This window comes from Myxine glutinosa, chromosome 2 (genome assembly GCF_964187855.1).
Source record: "Myxine glutinosa chromosome 2, kmMyxGlut1.1, whole genome shotgun sequence".
NCBI lineage: Eukaryota > Metazoa > Chordata > Myxini > Myxiniformes > Myxinidae > Myxine > Myxine glutinosa.
This window is the reverse complement of record NC_136262.1, coordinates 112,823,004-112,840,272: the sequence shown is the minus strand read 5'-3', so window position 1 is coordinate 112,840,272 and position 17,269 is coordinate 112,823,004. Positions and strand designations below refer to the sequence as shown.

Genomic DNA, 17,269 nt, shown 5'->3' with positions numbered 1-17,269 from the left:
GTAACAGGTAATACGATTTCGAGTTAGGACACCAGTTTCGGTAACAGGTAATACGATTTCGAGTTTGGACACCAGTTTGGGTAACAGGTAATACGATTTCGAGTTAGGACACCAGTTTGGGTAACAGGTAATACGATTTCGAGTTAGGACACCAGTTTCGGTAACAGGTAATACGATTTCGAGTTTGGACACCAGTTTGGGTAACAGGTAATACGATTTCGAGTTAGTACACCAGTTTGGGTAACAGGTAATACGATTTCGAGTTAGGACACCAGTTTGGGTAACAGGTAATACGATTTCGAGTTAGGACACCAGTTTGGGTAACAGGTAATACGATTTCGAGTTAGGACACCAGTTTGGGTAACAGGTAATACGATTTCGAGTTAGGACACCAGTTTGGGTAACAGGTAATACGATTTCGAGTTAGGACACCAGTTTGGGTAACAGGTAATACGATTTCGAGTTAGGACACCAGTTTGGGTAACAGGTAATACGATTTCGAGTTAGGACACCAGTTTGGGTAACAGGTAATACGATTTCGAGTTAGGACACCAGTTTGGGTAACAGGTAATACGATTTCGAGTTAGGACACCAGTTTGGGTAACAGGTAATACGATTTCGAGTTAGGACACCAGTTTGGGTAACAGGTAATACGATTTCGAGTTAGGACACCAGTTTGGGTAACAGGTAATACGATTTCGAGTTAGGACACCAGTTTGGGTAACAGGTAATACGATTTCGAGTTAGGACACCAGTTTGGGTAACAGGTAATACGATTTCGAGTTTGGACACCAGTTTGGGTAACAGGTAATACGATTTCGAGTGAGGACACCAGTTTGGGTAACAGGTAATAGGATTTCGAGTTAGGACACCAGTTTGGGTAACAGGTAATACGATTTCGAGTTAGGACACCAGTTTGGGTAACAGGTAATACGATTTTGAGTTAGGACACCAGTTTGGGTAACAGGTAATAGGATTTCGAGTTAGGACACCAGTTTGGGTAACAGGTAATACGATTTCGAGTTAGGACACCAGTTTAGGTAACAGGTAATACGATTTTGAGTGAGGACACCAGTTTGGGTAACAGGTAATACGATTTCGAGTGAGGACACCAGTTTAGGTAACAGGTAATACGATTTCGAGTGAGGACACCAGTTTGGGTAACAGGTAATACGATTTCGAGTTAGGACACCAGTTTGGGTAACAGGTAATACGATTTCGAGTTTGGACACCAGTTTGGGTAACAGGTAATACGATTTCGAGTTAGGACACCAGTTTGGGTAACAGGTAATACGATTTCGAGTTAGGACACCAGTTTGGGTAACAGGTAATACGATTTTGAGTTAGGACACCAGTTTAGGTAACAGGTAATACGATTTTGAGTGAGGACACCAGTTTGGGTAACAGGTAATACGATTTCGAGTGAGGACACCAGTTTGGGTAACAGGTAATACGATTTCGACACACACTGACATGCATATCAATTTGAAGGAATACATTTCACTTACCTTTCTCTTGTGATACAACACGAAAGTACCGCTTAACACAACGCGTATATTACAGTGCTGATAATTCACATTTCACTTACCTTTTAATTTTTATTTAGGTAGACATATTGTGTATAACATACTTGATGGGATGGAACTTAAAGTACTCCGTAGCGTTTCATCTTCATGTTATAGTGTTTTATTTTATTTCATTTCATCTACAGTGTTTTGTACATGATTATCCCCACGCTTTTTGAAAAAACGGTTAATCGGCTCTGTCTGTCTGTCTGTCCGTCGATCCCCTCCGTCCATCACGTTATCTCCTCCTAAACGATTGTGCAGAAATTCACCAAACTTGGTAGATATGATCACCAAATGGAGAGAGGGTGGGAGAGTAGTTCCATTTATGATGTCGCCCAAATGGTCAGGTACCAGAAAATGTAATTACGGGCACGTTTTAAAATATCTGTATACGCAATCGACATTGGGGCGCATGAAATATTTCACGACTTTTTGGATTGGACACAAAAAATGCCCCCAGGGGGTGAGGACTTAATTAGGGTTAGGGTTGTTAGGATTCGGGTTGTTAGGGTTTGGGTGAGAACTTTTTTGCCATCTTTCACCTTTCTTTAACTTTAAGTGGGAAGCGTGGGGAGTTGCGATGGCGCACCATTGACTTAGTTCTATTTAGGGGATTTTTATGCAGTGCCATAATAGTGCTCGCTATACAAAAAGACTTTTCTTTGTTTCATGGAAGTCTCAAAATTTCTTTAGCAATGTGTAAATCATTCTGACGATACTCCGCACCCGTCCTCTAATAGATACAATTCATGAATCTCTCGGCATAGAGTAATAGGGCATTGCCTCGTTCCCATCTGTCCATCAATCTAATGGTAATAATTATTACTCCCACCAGGGAGTAATGCTTTCGAATGTGTGTGTGTGTGTGTGTGTGTGTGTGTGTGTGTGTGTGTGTGTGTGTGTGTGTGTGTGTGTGTGTGTGTGTGTGTGTGTGTGTGTGTGTGTGTTCGTGTGTTTGTGAACAAGATATCTGGAAAGGTTCTGAACGGATTTGGATGAAAGTTGGTGGGATGATTGCCCTTGGGATAAGGAAGAATTGATTAGTTTTTGGTGAAGCTCAGGATATTATTCCGGATCCAGGAATTTTTTGAAGGATTTTTTTTACCATTGGAAGATAGGGCTCATTTTTTTTTTAACATTATCTTCCATATATACTATATTTAACATTGTGATATGAAAATAGTTTTCATATTTGTTGTAAATGTAGCTTAAACTCGTGGTTATGCGTTAGAGCGGTGTATTTTGTTAGCAGCGTCGTCTTCAGGGTTCTTTTTTTTTCTAATTAAGACATATTCTGTCATTTTAAAACCACCAAAGTGTGTATTCTGTTTTCCGGTTTCATAAAATGTATCGTTTGATACGTATAATGCTTTAAAACTGTTTTTTTTGTTGTTTTTTTTTTTTTTTTACCTCAGAAGAGATATCAACATTTACCTCAGCGAATGTCAATCGCGGTGTCAGTATTTGATGAACTTATAAAGACTTAGGACACTTATAAGTGTGACCAGCATGTGCACGGGATTCTTCCCAGAAGAATGAGTGGTCGCATTAGCTTGTACGACTTAAAATGAGCGAGTTTTGTTTTGACGTTTGGGCCAGTTTTACATGTTGTATCCCTGAGGAATGAAACGAACGTTTTCCTGGCTTACAATTTTATTTGAAGTCACACATGCCTCAAAATACACTCACTTATATAGAATTGAACGCTGAATCCGAAAATGTAAGTGAAATTGCCTTGTTTTTTTTAACATTATCTTCTATATATTCTAGATATATATATATATATATATATATCTGTGCAGTGTCTGTCTTGTGTTGTCACTGAACTACTCCCTCAAACTTTTGTGAAATCGTACTATTCCAACTTGACCCACGGCGGGAGTATGCGCTCTACTGAGTGGCGTTCTAGTTTCAGATAGAATCCCAGACTCACTCGTGTTCCTTCCTGGTTATTCCTTGTACCGATTTCAACCAATTTCATGGAAACGCTTGTACATACATCACAAGCAGGAAGAACACATTTGTCAACACCAACATGGTCTATGGGATTTGAACCAGGGATACCCACATGATGAGCCACACCCTTTGGATGAGAACACTAAACAGACCAAGCATCTCTCTCAATAATAACTAAATTATGTTAAAACAAGGAAAGCCCAAATTGGAAAAGGCCCAAATGTTTGCTCTTGGAAGGTGAACATATTATTTTCAATAGGTGAATAAAAAAGTTTCTGGGAACTTTTTTTATCTCAATGTGCCAACTTTTTTTACTTTCTGCTTTATTAAAACAAGAAATATGTACCTGTAACGGATTTTCAAAACCAGGTGAGTTGAATCGACGGTGGGCAAAAACAATCCCAATAAAGTTGGAGCACATCCGGTTTGTGAAAGTTTTTGGAGTTGGTGGAGGTGAGCAGCATCCTGGGAGCCAATGTTCTTTATTTTAAAAAAATTTACACAAGATGAAGGCTCGAGAAAGGGTGAGGTGACGGAAGGTAAAAAATAACGAACTAACAGTGGGGCCTCAGTTGGACACTACAAGTAAAAGGGGAAAAAGGAAAAGAGGAGAGGGGGGGGGGGGGAGGGGAAAAAGGAAAAGAGGAGAGGGGGGGGGGGAAGGGGAGAAATTCAATTTCCTGCAAATAAGAGGGTTGTGTTAGGTCGGGTTAATGGGGGTACAAAAGCTAGTGAATAGGGATGGGGAGGGTGACCAGAGATGGTATGGCATCACCTGCTGAAAGCCATGCAGGTAAGAGTGGGATTAAGAAGAAAATCTGTATTCCACAGACAGGAGAAAAGAAGAAGAAAGCAGTCGAGGTGTGCGGCGAGCCGGGATTTTGAGAGCACCGCGTGTATCTACCTTGGAGGAGATGGAGCGTCCGAAGACTGACATGGCAGAGATAGACAGAGATCGCAACCTGTCTGCAATGTGACAGCAACAGGCCTTGTGCTTCAGCCTTCAGCCTTTATATATTACATAATAATATATAAAGGCGTCATGGGCTGTAAATAGTTCGATTTTCCAATGAATAACTGGGATCAATACAATTTGTGAAGTCTGTGGCTGCCGGTGGAAGCCAACTTTTCTAAATGGTCAATGTAGGAGGGATTATGGCTGATGTTAGTGTAGGAGGGATTATGGCTGATGTTAGTGTAGGAGAGGTTATTGTTGATGTTAGTGTAGGAGAGGTTATGGCCGATGTTAGTGTAGGAGAGGTTATGGCTGATGTTAGTGTAGGGGAGGTTATGGCTGATGTTGGTGTAGGAGAGGTTATGGCTGATGTTAGTGTAGGAGAGGTTATGGCTGATGTCAGTATAGGAGAGGGTATGGCTGATGTCAGTATAGGAGAGGTTATGGCTGATGTCAGTATAGGAGAGGTTATGGCTGATGTTAGTATAGGAAAGGTTATGGCTGATGTCAGTATAGGAGAAGTTATGGCTGATGTCAGTATAGGAGAAGTTATGGCTGATGTCAGTATAGGAGAGGTTATGGCTGATGTCAGTATAGGAGAAGTTATGGCTGATGTCAGTATAGGAGAGATTATGGCTGATGTCAGTATAGGAGAAGTTATGGCTGATGTCAGTATAGGAGAAGTTATGGCTGATGTCAGTATAGGAGAGATTATGGCTGATGTCAGTATAGGAGAAGTTATGGCTGATGTCAGTATAGGAGAAGTTATGGCTGATGTCAGTATAGGAGAGATTATGGCTGATGTCAGTATAGGAGAAGTTATGGCTGATGTCAGTATAGGAGAAGTTATGGCTGATGTCAGTATAGGAGAGGTTATGGCTGATGTTAGTGTAGGAGAGGTTATGGCTGATGTTAGTGTAGGAGATGTTATGGCTGATGTTAGTGTAGGAGAGGTTATGGCTGATGTTGGTGTAGGAGAGGTTATGGCTGATGTTAGTGTAGGAGAGGTTATGGCTGATGTCAGTATAGGAGAGGGTATGGCTGATGTCAGTATAGGAGAGGTTATGGCTGATGTTAGTATAGGAGAGGTTATGGCTGATGTCAGTATAGGAGAAGTTATGGCTGATGTCAGTATAGGAGAAGTTATGGCTGATGTCAGTATAGGAGAAGTTACGGCTGATGTTAGTATAGGAGAGGTTATGGCTGATGTTAGTATAGGAGAGGTTATGGCTGATGTTAGTATAGGAGAGATTATGGCTGATGTCAGTGTAGGAGAGATTATGGCTGATGTTAGTGTGGGAGAGGTTATGGCTGATGTTAGTGTGGGAGAGGTCAATGCCTAGAAGTTCAAGAGACGAAGCCTTTTCCTATAATTGACCATGGAAATACATTTGGTGGGTTCGTTTTGTGATCCTTCGCGTCAGTGGAGACACAGTTGCTGTCTGCCTGTCAGGGGAATTTGGGGGAGGGAGTTAGGAGAGGAGAGGAGGAGGTTTTATTGAAATGAGTTAACTGTGTGAGTGAAGGAGAGGAGGAGGTTTTATTGATGTTTGTTAACTATGTGAGTGGAGGAGAGGAGGAGGTTTTATTGATGTTTGTTAACTATGTGAGTGGAGGAGAGGAGGAGGTTTTATTGATGTTTGTTAACTATGTGAGTGGAGGAGAGGAGGAGGTTTTATTGAAATGAGTTAACTGTGTGAGTGAAGGAGAGGAGGAGGTTTTATTGATGTTTGTTAACTGTGTGAGTGGACAAGAGGAGGAGGTTTTATTGATGTTTGTTAACTATGTGAGTGGAGGAGAGGAGGAGGTTTTATTGAAATGAGTTAACTGTGTGAGTGAAGGAGAGGAGGAGGTTTTATTGATGTTTGTTAACTGTGTGAGTGGATAAGAGGAGGAGGTTTTATTGATGTTTGTTAACTATGTGAGTGAAAGAGAGGAGGACCTTTTATTGATGTTTGTTAACTGTGTGAGTGAAGGAGACGAGGAGGTTTTATTGATGTTTGTTAACTGTGTGAGTGGAGGACAGGAGGAGGTTTTATTGATGTTTGTTAACTGTGTGAGTAAAGGACAGGAGGAGGTTTTATTGATGTTTGTTAACTATGTGAGTGGAGGACAGGAGGAGGTTTTATTGATATGTGTTAACTGTGTGAGTAAAGGACAGGAGGAGGTTTTATTGATATGTGTTAACTATGTGAGTGAAGGAGAGGAGGAGGTTTTATTGATGTTTGTTAACTATGTGAGTGAAGGACAGTAGGAGGTTTTATTGATGTTTGTTAACTATGTGAGTGAAGGAGAGGAGGACCTTTTATTGATGTTTGTTAACTATGTGAGTGGAGCACAGGAGGAGGTTTTATTGATATGTGTTAACTATGTGAGTGAAGGAGAGGAGGAGGTTTTATTGATATGTGTTAACTATGTGAGTGAAGGAGAGGAGGAGGTTTTATTGATGTTTGTTAACTATGTGAGTGAAGGAGAGGAGGAGGTTTTATTGATATGTGTTAACTATGTGAGTGAAGGAGAGGAGGAGGTTTTATTGATGTTTGTTAACTATGTGAGTGAAGGACAGTAGGAGGTTTTATTGATGTTTGTTAACTATGTGAGTGAAGGAGAGGAGGACCTTTTATTGATGTTTGTTAACTATGTGAGTGGAGCACAGGAGGAGGTTTTATTGATATGTGTTAACTATGTGAGTGAAGGAGAGGAGGAGGTTTTATTGATATGTGTTAACTATGTGAGTGAAGGAGAGGAGGAGGTTTTATTGATGTTTGTTAACTATGTGAGTGAAGGACAGTAGGAGGTTTTATTGATGTTTGTTAACTATGTGAGTGAAGGACAGTAGGAGGTTTTATTGATGTTTGTTAACTGTGTGAGTGAAGGACAGTAGGAGGTTTTATTGATGTTTGTTAACTATGTGAGTGAAGGACAGTAGGAGGTTTTATTGATGTTTGTTAACTATGTGAGTGAAGGACAGTAGGAGGTTTTATTGATGTTTGTTAACTATGTGAGTGAAGGACAGTAGGAGGTTTTATTGATGTTTGTTAACTGTGTGAGTGGAGGAGAGGAGGAGGTTTTATTGATGTTTGTTAACTGTGTGAGTGAGGGAGAGGAGGAGGTTTTATTGATGTTTGTTAACTGTGTGAGTGAGGGAGAGGAGGAGGTTTTATTGATGTTTGTTAACTATGTGAGTGAAGGAGAGGAGGAGGTTTTATTGATGTTTGTTAACTGTGTGAGTGAAGGACAGGAGGAGGTTTTATTGATGTTTGTTAACTGTGTGAGTGAAGGACAGGAGGAGGTTTTATTGATGTGTGTTAACTATGTGAGTGAAGGAGAGGAGGAGGTTTTATTGATGTTTGTTTACTATGTGAGTAAAGGACAGGAGGAGGTTTTATTGATGTTTGTTAACTGTGTGAGTGAGGGAGAGGAGGAGGTTTTATTGATGTTTGTTAACTGTGTGAGTGAGGGAGAGGAGGAGGTTTTATTGATGTTTGTTAACTATGTGAGTGAAGGAGAGGAGGAGGTTTTATTGATGTTTGTTAACTGTGTGAGTGAAGGAGAGGAGGAGGTTTTATTGATGTTTGTTAACTGTGTGAGTGAAGGACAGTAGGAGGTTTTATTGATGTTTGTTAACTGTGTGAGTGAAGGACAGGAGGAGGTTTTATTGATGTTTGTTAACTGTGTGAGTGAAGGACAGTAGGAGGTTTTATTGATGTTTGTTAACTGTGTGAGTGAAGGACAGTAGGAGGTTTTATTGATGTTTGTTAACTGTGTGAGTGAAGGACAGGAGGAGGTTTTATTGATGTTTGTTAACTGTGTGAGTGAAGGACAGGAGGAGGTTTTATTGATGTTTGTTAACTGTGTGAGTGAAGGAGAGGAGGAGGTTTTATTGATATGTGTTAACTGTGTGAGTGAAGGACAGGAGGAGGTTTTATTGATGTTTGTTAACTATGTGAGTGGAGGACAGGAGGAGGTTTTATTGATATGTGTTAACTGTGTGAGTGAAGGACAGGAGGAGGTTTTATTGATGTTTGTTAACTATGTGAGTGAAGGAGAGGAGGAGGTTTTATTGATGTTTGTTAACTATGTGAGTGGAGGATAGGAGGAGGTTTTATTGATATGTGTTAACTGTGTGAGTGAAGGACAGGAGGAGGTTTTATTGATGTTTGTTAACTATGTGAGTGAAGGAGAGGAGGAGGTTTTATTGATGTTTGTTAACTGTGTGAGTGGAGGACAGGAGGAGGTTTTATTGATGTTTGCTAACTTGAGTCAACCCCCCTGGCGTTAATTCAGCGATCGACCGGGATTCGAACCCAGGATCCTCGGATCCCAAGCCGGCACCCTAACCGCTAAGCCAACAAACCCAGGATCCTAGGATCCCAAGCCGGCACCCTAACCACTAAGAGTGGAGGATGTGAGACATTCATATATGAATGAGGCCTTGTATGCTGGAGGCAGCGAGTTTGGAAATCAGAGGAGAATGCCAAACTCAGTCAAATACCATGGATATGTCCACAGAGACAGTGCTGAAGTCTAGTTTGAAATATGCGGCCTCTAACTATTCCAGAGAGAGAGAAGCGGCAGCATATTCAGCGGTGGGTGACTGGGCCGGATTCCAAACGAATGGACAGAGATCGGGATCTTTGGAGAGAGGAAGTCAACGTGAGCAGCAATGATGGATTCCATGACGTTTTTATAAATGGAAGTAAATTCACTGATATGTAGTTGAGAGGATCAGTTGTAGCATCCTGAACGAGAGCGATGTTCGTGGATTTCTGGCCAAAGGATGGGATGCAATGGGAGATGGAATGGGAGGTGGCCAAAAGAGAAGCCAGGATGGTGTTGTTATCCCCAGACTTTTTCAAAAGAAAATGGGGACATATTGTAATCTGTCCGTCCGTCCGTCTGTTTGTCACGATGTCTCCTCCTAAATGGTTGGGCAGAAATCCACCAAACTTTGTAGTTGTGATCATCACATGGCAAGAAGGTGCAAGAGCAGCATCACTTTTGGCTCTGCCCCCTGCGGCGGGGTCAAAAGGTCAAATTGAAGGAACTGCGCTCCAACGCGAGTCGAAAGAATTGACGCGACCAAAGACGGAATTCGTCCGAGTTGCTTTATTGAAACAAAACAGCTCAGGTATTCTGACAAGCCCGTTTTTCGGGCAACAATATATATACACATTTATGTCGGGAAGTTTGCCCGGCAAAAGCTATACCGGGCATGCCCGGGTATCAAGGGCGAGCCTTGGAAAGGCGAGTCTGGACCTGCCCGGGCGTGTTTGGCTGCGGCCTGGCAAGTCGAGGCTGGGCGTGCCCGGGCGCTCTGGGCGAGCACTGGAAAGGCGATAGCGGGCATGCCCGGACGCTCTGGGCGAGCCCTGGAAAGGCGATAGCGGGCATGCCCGGACGCTCTGGGCGAGCCCTGGAAAGGCGATAGCGGGCATGCCCGGACGCTCTGGGCGAGCCCTGGAAAGGCGAGAGCGGGCATGCCCGGGAAAGACGAGACCGGGCGTGCCCGGGAGGTTCGGGCGTGCCCGGGAACAGTGAGTCCGGGCATGCCCGGGAGAGGCGCGTCTGGCCGTGTTCTGGCCGGTGCAAGGCGATTATGTACATCCAGCGGTAACCGCTACACACGCCCCTCCAGAATCGACCTGCACCGGCAGGGTCAATTTAAGGGGGGTCCGGATGACCCGGCCGAAGCGACCCCTGGAGGGTCGTGGGGAGGGGTCTGACGTGGTGGTGGGTGGTCGAGCGGGGGGAACTGTGGACGGGGGGCGGCCTCGCCGCGGAGGAAGGGCCAACCGTGGTGGTCGGTCGACGTCCATGTGCGCCGGTTTGAGGCGGTCCACAGAAATCCGGTCCGGCCGGCCGCCGAAGTCGACGATGAAAGACTTGTCGCCCCGTCGCAGGACCCGGAAGGGCCCGTCGTACGGCGGCCGGAGTGGCCCCCGGTGCGCGTCATGACGCACAAAGACGTACTCCGCTGTGCGAAGCGCCGGGGGGACGTAGGACTGGGGGCCACCGTGGCGGGACGTCGGCACGGGGGCAAATCGTCGGGCGGCCTCCTGGAGGTCCGAGCGCTGGCGAGCGGCGGACCAGGGACTGGTAGCGTCAGGCACGAATTCGCCCGGGACGCGGAGTGGCTGGCCGTAGACGAGCTCGGCGTCGGACGCCTGGAGGTCTTCCTTGGGGGCCGTGCGAAGGCCCAAAAGGACCCACGGCAGCCGGTCGGCCCAACCGTCGTCCTGAAGGCCGGCCATGAGTGCGGCCTTCATGGAGCGGTGAAACCGCTCGCACAACCCATTGGCTTGGGGGTGGTAGGCCGTGGTGCGGTGCAGCGTGACCCCCAACGAACGGGCGACCGCGCCCCAAAGCTCAGACGTGAACTGTGGGCCGCGGTCGGATGAGATGTCCGCTGGTGCGCCGAAGCGCGCGACCCAGGTGGCGATGAACGCCTGCGCCACGTCGGCGGTGGTGGTGGAGGTGAGGGGCACGGCCTCCGGCCACCTGGTGGTCCTGTCCACCATGGTGAGCAGGTGGGTGAACCCCCGCGAGGGGGGCAGGGGACCCACCAGGTCCACGTGGACGTGGTCGAAACGCCGTTCAGGCACGGCGAAAGGTGGCAGCGGGGCCTGGGTGTGGCGGTGGACCTTGGCTCACTGGCAGGCCGTGCAGGCGTTGGCCCAGTCGCGGATGTTTCGTCGAAGGCCGTGCCAGACGAAACGCGCCGACACCAGCTTCTGAGAAGCTTTCCGGCCCGGGTGAGAAAGGCCGTGGATGGAGGCGAAGATGCGGCGCTGCCAGGAAACGGGCACGATGGGGCGAGACTGGCCCTGGGAGACGTCGCAGAGCAGGACGGTGCCCGCGAAGGGGATGTCGGCCAGGCGGAGGCCCGTGTCCGCCACGCGGAGTGCCTGCACCGAGGCGTCGGTGGTCTGGTCGGCCGCCATGAGCGTGAAGTCCACGCCGAGGTGGACCGCGTTCGCGCTGGCCCGCGAAAGGCAGTCGGCCACGGCGTTGTCTTTGCCGGCGACGTGCTGGATGTCCGTGGTGAACTCCGACACGGCGGAGAGGTGGCGCTGCTGGCGGGCCGACCACGGCTCCGTGACCTTAGCCATTGCGTAGACCAACGGCTTGTGGTCGACGAAAGCCGTGAACGGGCGGCCCTCCAGGAGGTGTCGGAAATGGCGAACGGCCAGGAATAGCCCGAGCAGCTCGCGGTCGAACGTGCTGTAGTTTAACTCGTTCGGCCGGAGTTGCCGGCTGAAAAAAGCGAGTGGCTGCCAAACCCCGTCCACCCATTGCTCATGGACGGCGCCCACCGCGTAGTTGGAGGCGTCCGTAGTGAGGGCGATGGGCGCGTTGAGCACCGGGTGAGCCAGCAGCGTTGCGTCGGCGAGGGCCCGTTTGGCACTGGCGAAGGCCGCGTCCATGGCCGCGGACCAAACAATGTCATGCTTGGCCGGCTTGCCCCGGAGGGCCTCGTAAAGGGGCCGCATGAGCTGAGCAGCGCGGGGCACGAATCGGTGATAAAAATTCACCATGCCGAGGAACTCTTGGAGGGCCTTGATGGAACGGGGATGCGGGAACGTGGTGATGGCCTCGACCTTGGTCGGCAGCGGCACGGCCCCGGTCTTGGTGATGCGGTGGCCCAAAAAGTCAACGGTCGTCGCACCGAAGTGGCATTTGACCGGGTTGACAATTAAGCCGTGCTCGCTGAGGCGACCGAACAGTGTTCGGAGGTGGAGGAGGTGCTCGGCGCGGGACGTGCTGGCGACGAGGATGTCGTCCAGATAGACGAAAAGAAACGGCAGGTCGCGCAGCACGCCGTCCATCAAGTGCTGGAACGCCTGGGCCGCGTTCTTGAGGCCAAATGGCATCCGCAAAAATTCGAACAGGCCGAACGGCGTGATGACGGCCGTCTTCGGGACGTCGGCCGCCCGGACAGGTACCTGGTGGTAGCCCCGTATCAGGTCAATTTTCGAAAAGATGACCCGTCCCGCCAAACGGGCCGAAAAGTCCTGAATATGCGGGATCGGGTACCTGTCGGGGGTGGTAGCGTCATTGAGACGGCGGTAGTCGCCACACGGGCGCCATCCACCCCCCGGCTTTGGCACGATGTGCAGTGGCGAGGCCCACGCGCTATCGGAGCGCCGCACGATGCCGAGGTGCTCCAACGCGTCGAATTCAGCCTTTGCCACGGCGAGCTTGGCTGGGTCGAGGCGGCGGGCCCTGGCGTAGACCGGCGGGCCCGTAGTGGGTATGTGGTGCTCGATCCCGTGCCGCACCGCGACGGCCGAAAACGTCGGCCGCGTGAGGGCCGGGAATTCCACGAGCAGGCGAGCGAACTCGTTCGTTGCCGGGAGGGCGCACGCCAGTTCGGTCGGCGCGGAGCTGCTCATTGTGCACGCCAGGGAGCTGAAGGTCTCGGCGTGGACAAGGCGACGTCGTTTGACGTCGACCAGCAGCCCGTGCGCGCAGAGGAAGTCGGCGCCCAGCAAAGCCACGGGGACGCTGGCGGTAACAAAAGTCCATTGAAAGCGCTGGCTGCCGAAGCAGAGGGTGACGACGCGTGGGCCGAAAGTGCGTATGGCCGAGCCATTAGCAGCGACCAAAGAGGGGCCGCAAACTGCGTCCAGCCTGTCCTGCTCGGAGGCAGGTATGACGCTCAGTTGGGCGCCGGTGTCGCACAGGAAACACCGTCCAGACGCTTTGTCCCGAATAAACAGCAAGTTGCCCGAGTGGCCGGCGCTCATGGCTGGGAATGAACGCCGGCCCGGCCGTTTCCCGACCTGCCGAAAGTGCACGGGGGCCGGCACGTCCGAGCCTTGTGTCCGAACCTGGCGTGGTAATAACACCACGCCCGGTCAGGTGGAGGCCCCGGCCGTCGTGTCGGAAGCGGGCGGTGCAGCGTGGCGGCCGCCAGTTGCACCGGCAGTTCGGCCTCCAACCGCGCAGGGCGCTCGGGCGTCGTGGGCGTCGCCTCGGACGGCGGCGGGCTCCAGGTAACCGCGCCGATGTGCTGGCCCGCCGAGGAGATCTTATCGGCTTCCCTGGCGAGGGCGCGGGAATCCGTGATCAACGTGCCAGCCAGGGCGAGGCGTACCGGGTTAGGCAGCTGACGGAGGAACAGCTCCCGGAACAGGAATGCCGGAGAGTGCTCGCCGAGCAACGAGAGCATATAGTCCATGCGCTCGGACGGGCGCGTGTCGCCGAGCTCGGGCAGGTCAAGCAGGCGCCGTGCGCGTGCTGCCGGTGAGAGGGCGAAAGCGCCGAGGAGGAGCGTCTTCAGCGCGTCGTATTTGTGAGCAGCCGGCGGGTGCTGGAGGAGGCTCAAGGCGCGGGCCGCGGTGGTGGAACCGAGCGCCGCCACAACATGGTGGAAGCGGGTGTCGTCCGCGGTGATGCCTCGCAGGGCGAACCAAACAGCCGCGTGAGTCTCCCAGAAGGTAGGCAGTTTAAGCGTCACTGCCGTATCCATGTCGGTAGGTCACCAATGAAGGAACTGCGCTCCAACGCGAGTCGAAAGAATTGACGCGACCAAAGACGGAATTCGTCCGAGTTGCTTTATTGAAACAAAACAGCTCAGGTATTCTGACAAGCCCGTTTTTCGGGCAACAATATATATACACATTTATGTCGGGAAGTTTGCCCGGCAAAAGCTATACCGGGCATGCCCGGGTATCAAGGGCGAGCCTTGGAAAGGCGAGTCTGGACCTGCCTGGGCGTGTTTGGCTGCGGCCTGGCAAGTCGAGGCTGGGCGTGCCCGGGCGCTCTGGGCGAGCACTGGAAAGGCGATAGCGGGCATGCCCGGACGCTCTGGGCGAGCCCTGGAAAGGCGATAGCGGGCATGCCCGGACGCTCTGGGCGTGCCCTGGAAAGGCAATAGCGGGCATGCCCGGACGCTCTGGGCGAGCCCTGGAAAGGCGATAGCGGGCATGCCCGGACGCTCTGGGCGAGCCCTGGAAAGGCGAGAGCGGGCGTGCCCGGGAGGTTCGGGCGTGCCCGGGAACAGTGAGTCCGGGCATGCCCGGGAGAGGCGCGTCTGGCCGTGTTCTGGCCGGTGCAAGGCGATTATGTACATCCAGCGGTAACCGCTACAAAATACTGAAAAATGCAATTATTTATAAATGTGTTTTAATGAAACTTTGTATATGAAATCAACATTGGGAGACGTATGTAACGATGTTTTGGTTTGAACCCCGGTGCATGCCCGAGTGAGGATTTAGGGTAACAGGGGTAAAAAACAAAAGGTTAACAGTTCTTGGATTTGACCCCCGGTTCCTCCTGGTGGAAGGTTGTCATTTTCCTTTAGTTGCGAAGCGTAGGGATTTGCGATGGTGCACCATGAACTTCCCTCTCATATTAATTTGTTGAGCTTGTCCTTGCTGGTTAGAATTTTTAGACTGTAAATCGCTAATGGTGAACACTCCAAGGTATGATTCCCAAATAACATCCCTTTGTGCTGTTGTACACCAATCAGGTTTCACAATCCTACATTGTTTCATTGTTGTGTATAATTACGCTTGGTGTAGCTTGTATGGTAAATAAAGCAAAATGGGATTACATAAACACACTGATATTGTGAAGACCCATTAAAAACTCACTGGGTAGCTGTTACTACTACAAATAAACTCATGACGTACATCTTAATCTATGACAAAGAGTGGGCCATTTGAGATTTTAAAGGCTTCTGGCCATGGCCCCAAAGGTCCGCGAAAACGTTTATGATCACTGTATTAGAGTCCAGTGATGACGTACGCAAGCTCATTTATCAATGGAATAATCTGATGTTATAATAATGTGGTGTTATAATATGCTGTAACCTTTCATGCAAGAGCAGGTAAACAGCACAAAAAAATATGACCACTGGACCTGTAACATATTTAGGCCCTGGCCTGATGTTGTAACCCAAATTTGGTAGCATTCGGACCGGTGGTTCTGGAGAAGAAGATTTTTGAAGAAATTTACTAAGTCCGCCATTTTGACAAACTTCCATTCACATGACTGGAATGACCTTTGCAATTCTCGTTAACAGTTTTAAGTGGAACCTTGCTGCCAAATTTAAGCTGCATTGGCCCATCGGTTTGGCCGGAAAAGGACAGACAGTGCACGATGACAATACCTCATCTGGAATTCCAATTACAGATAAGTTAATATATTCATGAAGATTGACAAAGGTGTGGGTGTGTATGTGTGTATATATGTCAACTACACACACACACACACACACACGGATACTTTGAGACACACACAAAATACGTTTAATATACACACATTACATGCACACACACCTATATACGTGCACACACCGATACACATATACACACACACACACACACACACACACACACACAAAGGAAAGCATCAGGTAATACACTGCAGAAAAGAGGAAGATGATGAAGAAATGACAATGGAATGAGGAGGAAGTTAAGGGAGCGAAACCCTGGAGGGCAATTCAAACACACAGTGGCAATAAAAACCAGATGTGGAGGAGTGTGGGGGAAAAAGAGAAAACAAAACAAAGAGAATGAAGAGTGAAAGCAGGGAAAGACTTACACATGAAACACTATACAGAGAGATAGAGATAGAGAGAGAGGGAGAGGGACTAAGAGGGATTGAGGGCGAGAGAGAGAGGGGTAGACAGAGGGAGAGGACAGGATGGGGGAGAGAGGGATAGGAGAGAGCTAAAGGGAGAGGAGACGGAGAGGGAGAGAGAGAGGGACAGAGAGGGAGAGAGGAGGACAGAGAGGAAGAGGGAAAGTGAGAGAAGGACAGAGAGGAGGAAAGAGAGGAGGAGTGAGGGGACAGAGAGGGACAGAGCGGGAGAGAGATAGGGAGAGAGAGGAAGAGAGAGGGAGAGAGATAGGGGGAGAGAGAGGAAGAGAGAGGGAGAGAGATAGGGAGAGAGAGAGGAAGAGAGTGAGAGAGAGAGGGACAGAGAGGAATAGAGGGGGACAGAGAGGGAGAGAGTGGAAGAGAGAGGGAGAGAGATAGGGAGAGAGAGAGAGGAAGAGAGTGAGAGAGAGAGGGACAGAGAGGGAGAGAGTGGAGGGCAGAGAGGGAGAGAGAAAGGAAGAGAGACAGAGAGTGATTGTTGTTTGGTGTCGAGTGAATGAAGCATCTGATGATTCAAAGTACGAGCTTATGATGGAGGCACTGATATTGTACAAGGAAGTGTAATCATGATGATATTATTGCTTTGTGTAGTTTATAAAAACTTGTTGTACTTTAGTTCATATAACACTCAACCCTAAACCTTTATAAACGTTTGTCCAATTGATTCACGTTTGTACGGGCTGTTCAGTACACCGCAACGTCAACACGACATCAATTCCTGTTTATCTTTCCAACAGAATCCAATTTTCTCTCCATCGAACAGCTCATGGAATCGCCAACATTTCTTACACCAACAAAGGGGCAATTCCATCACAATGGTAGTCATGGTAACGGTGAGGCTCTAAACGTGCGATTCGATTGCGGCAATATCCTCAGGTGTGTCATGCAATGGTGGGTCCGGCCTGGCTTGGGCAGTCTCCGTGTCCTCAAAACCCCCAATGCTCCAATGGCCAAGGAATTTGCAATCTCGCTCCTCGCCTTGCGGGGGGAAATTGACGCCGGTCCAGCCGGTGAAGTTTCCCTTCTGAGCGGTGATTGTAACGCCTGGTTGGGGAGGAATCACCAGACGTGGAATGCATTTCTCGCTGCCATCGGTTCAACAATTCAAACCCCCAAGCGAAGATTTACTCAAATTGTGCCGCCATTTTTCCTCCTCGTGAATTCCACATTTACTCAG

General features: G+C 48.9%; 1 protein-coding gene across 1 annotated transcript in view; it reads right to left on the bottom strand.

The window, feature by feature from the left end:
- The window catches only part of LOC137421405 (uncharacterized), a 243,643-nt gene that overhangs the window by 194,242 nt on the left and 32,132 nt on the right, over positions 1–17,269 (bottom strand). The window lies entirely within an intron of this gene.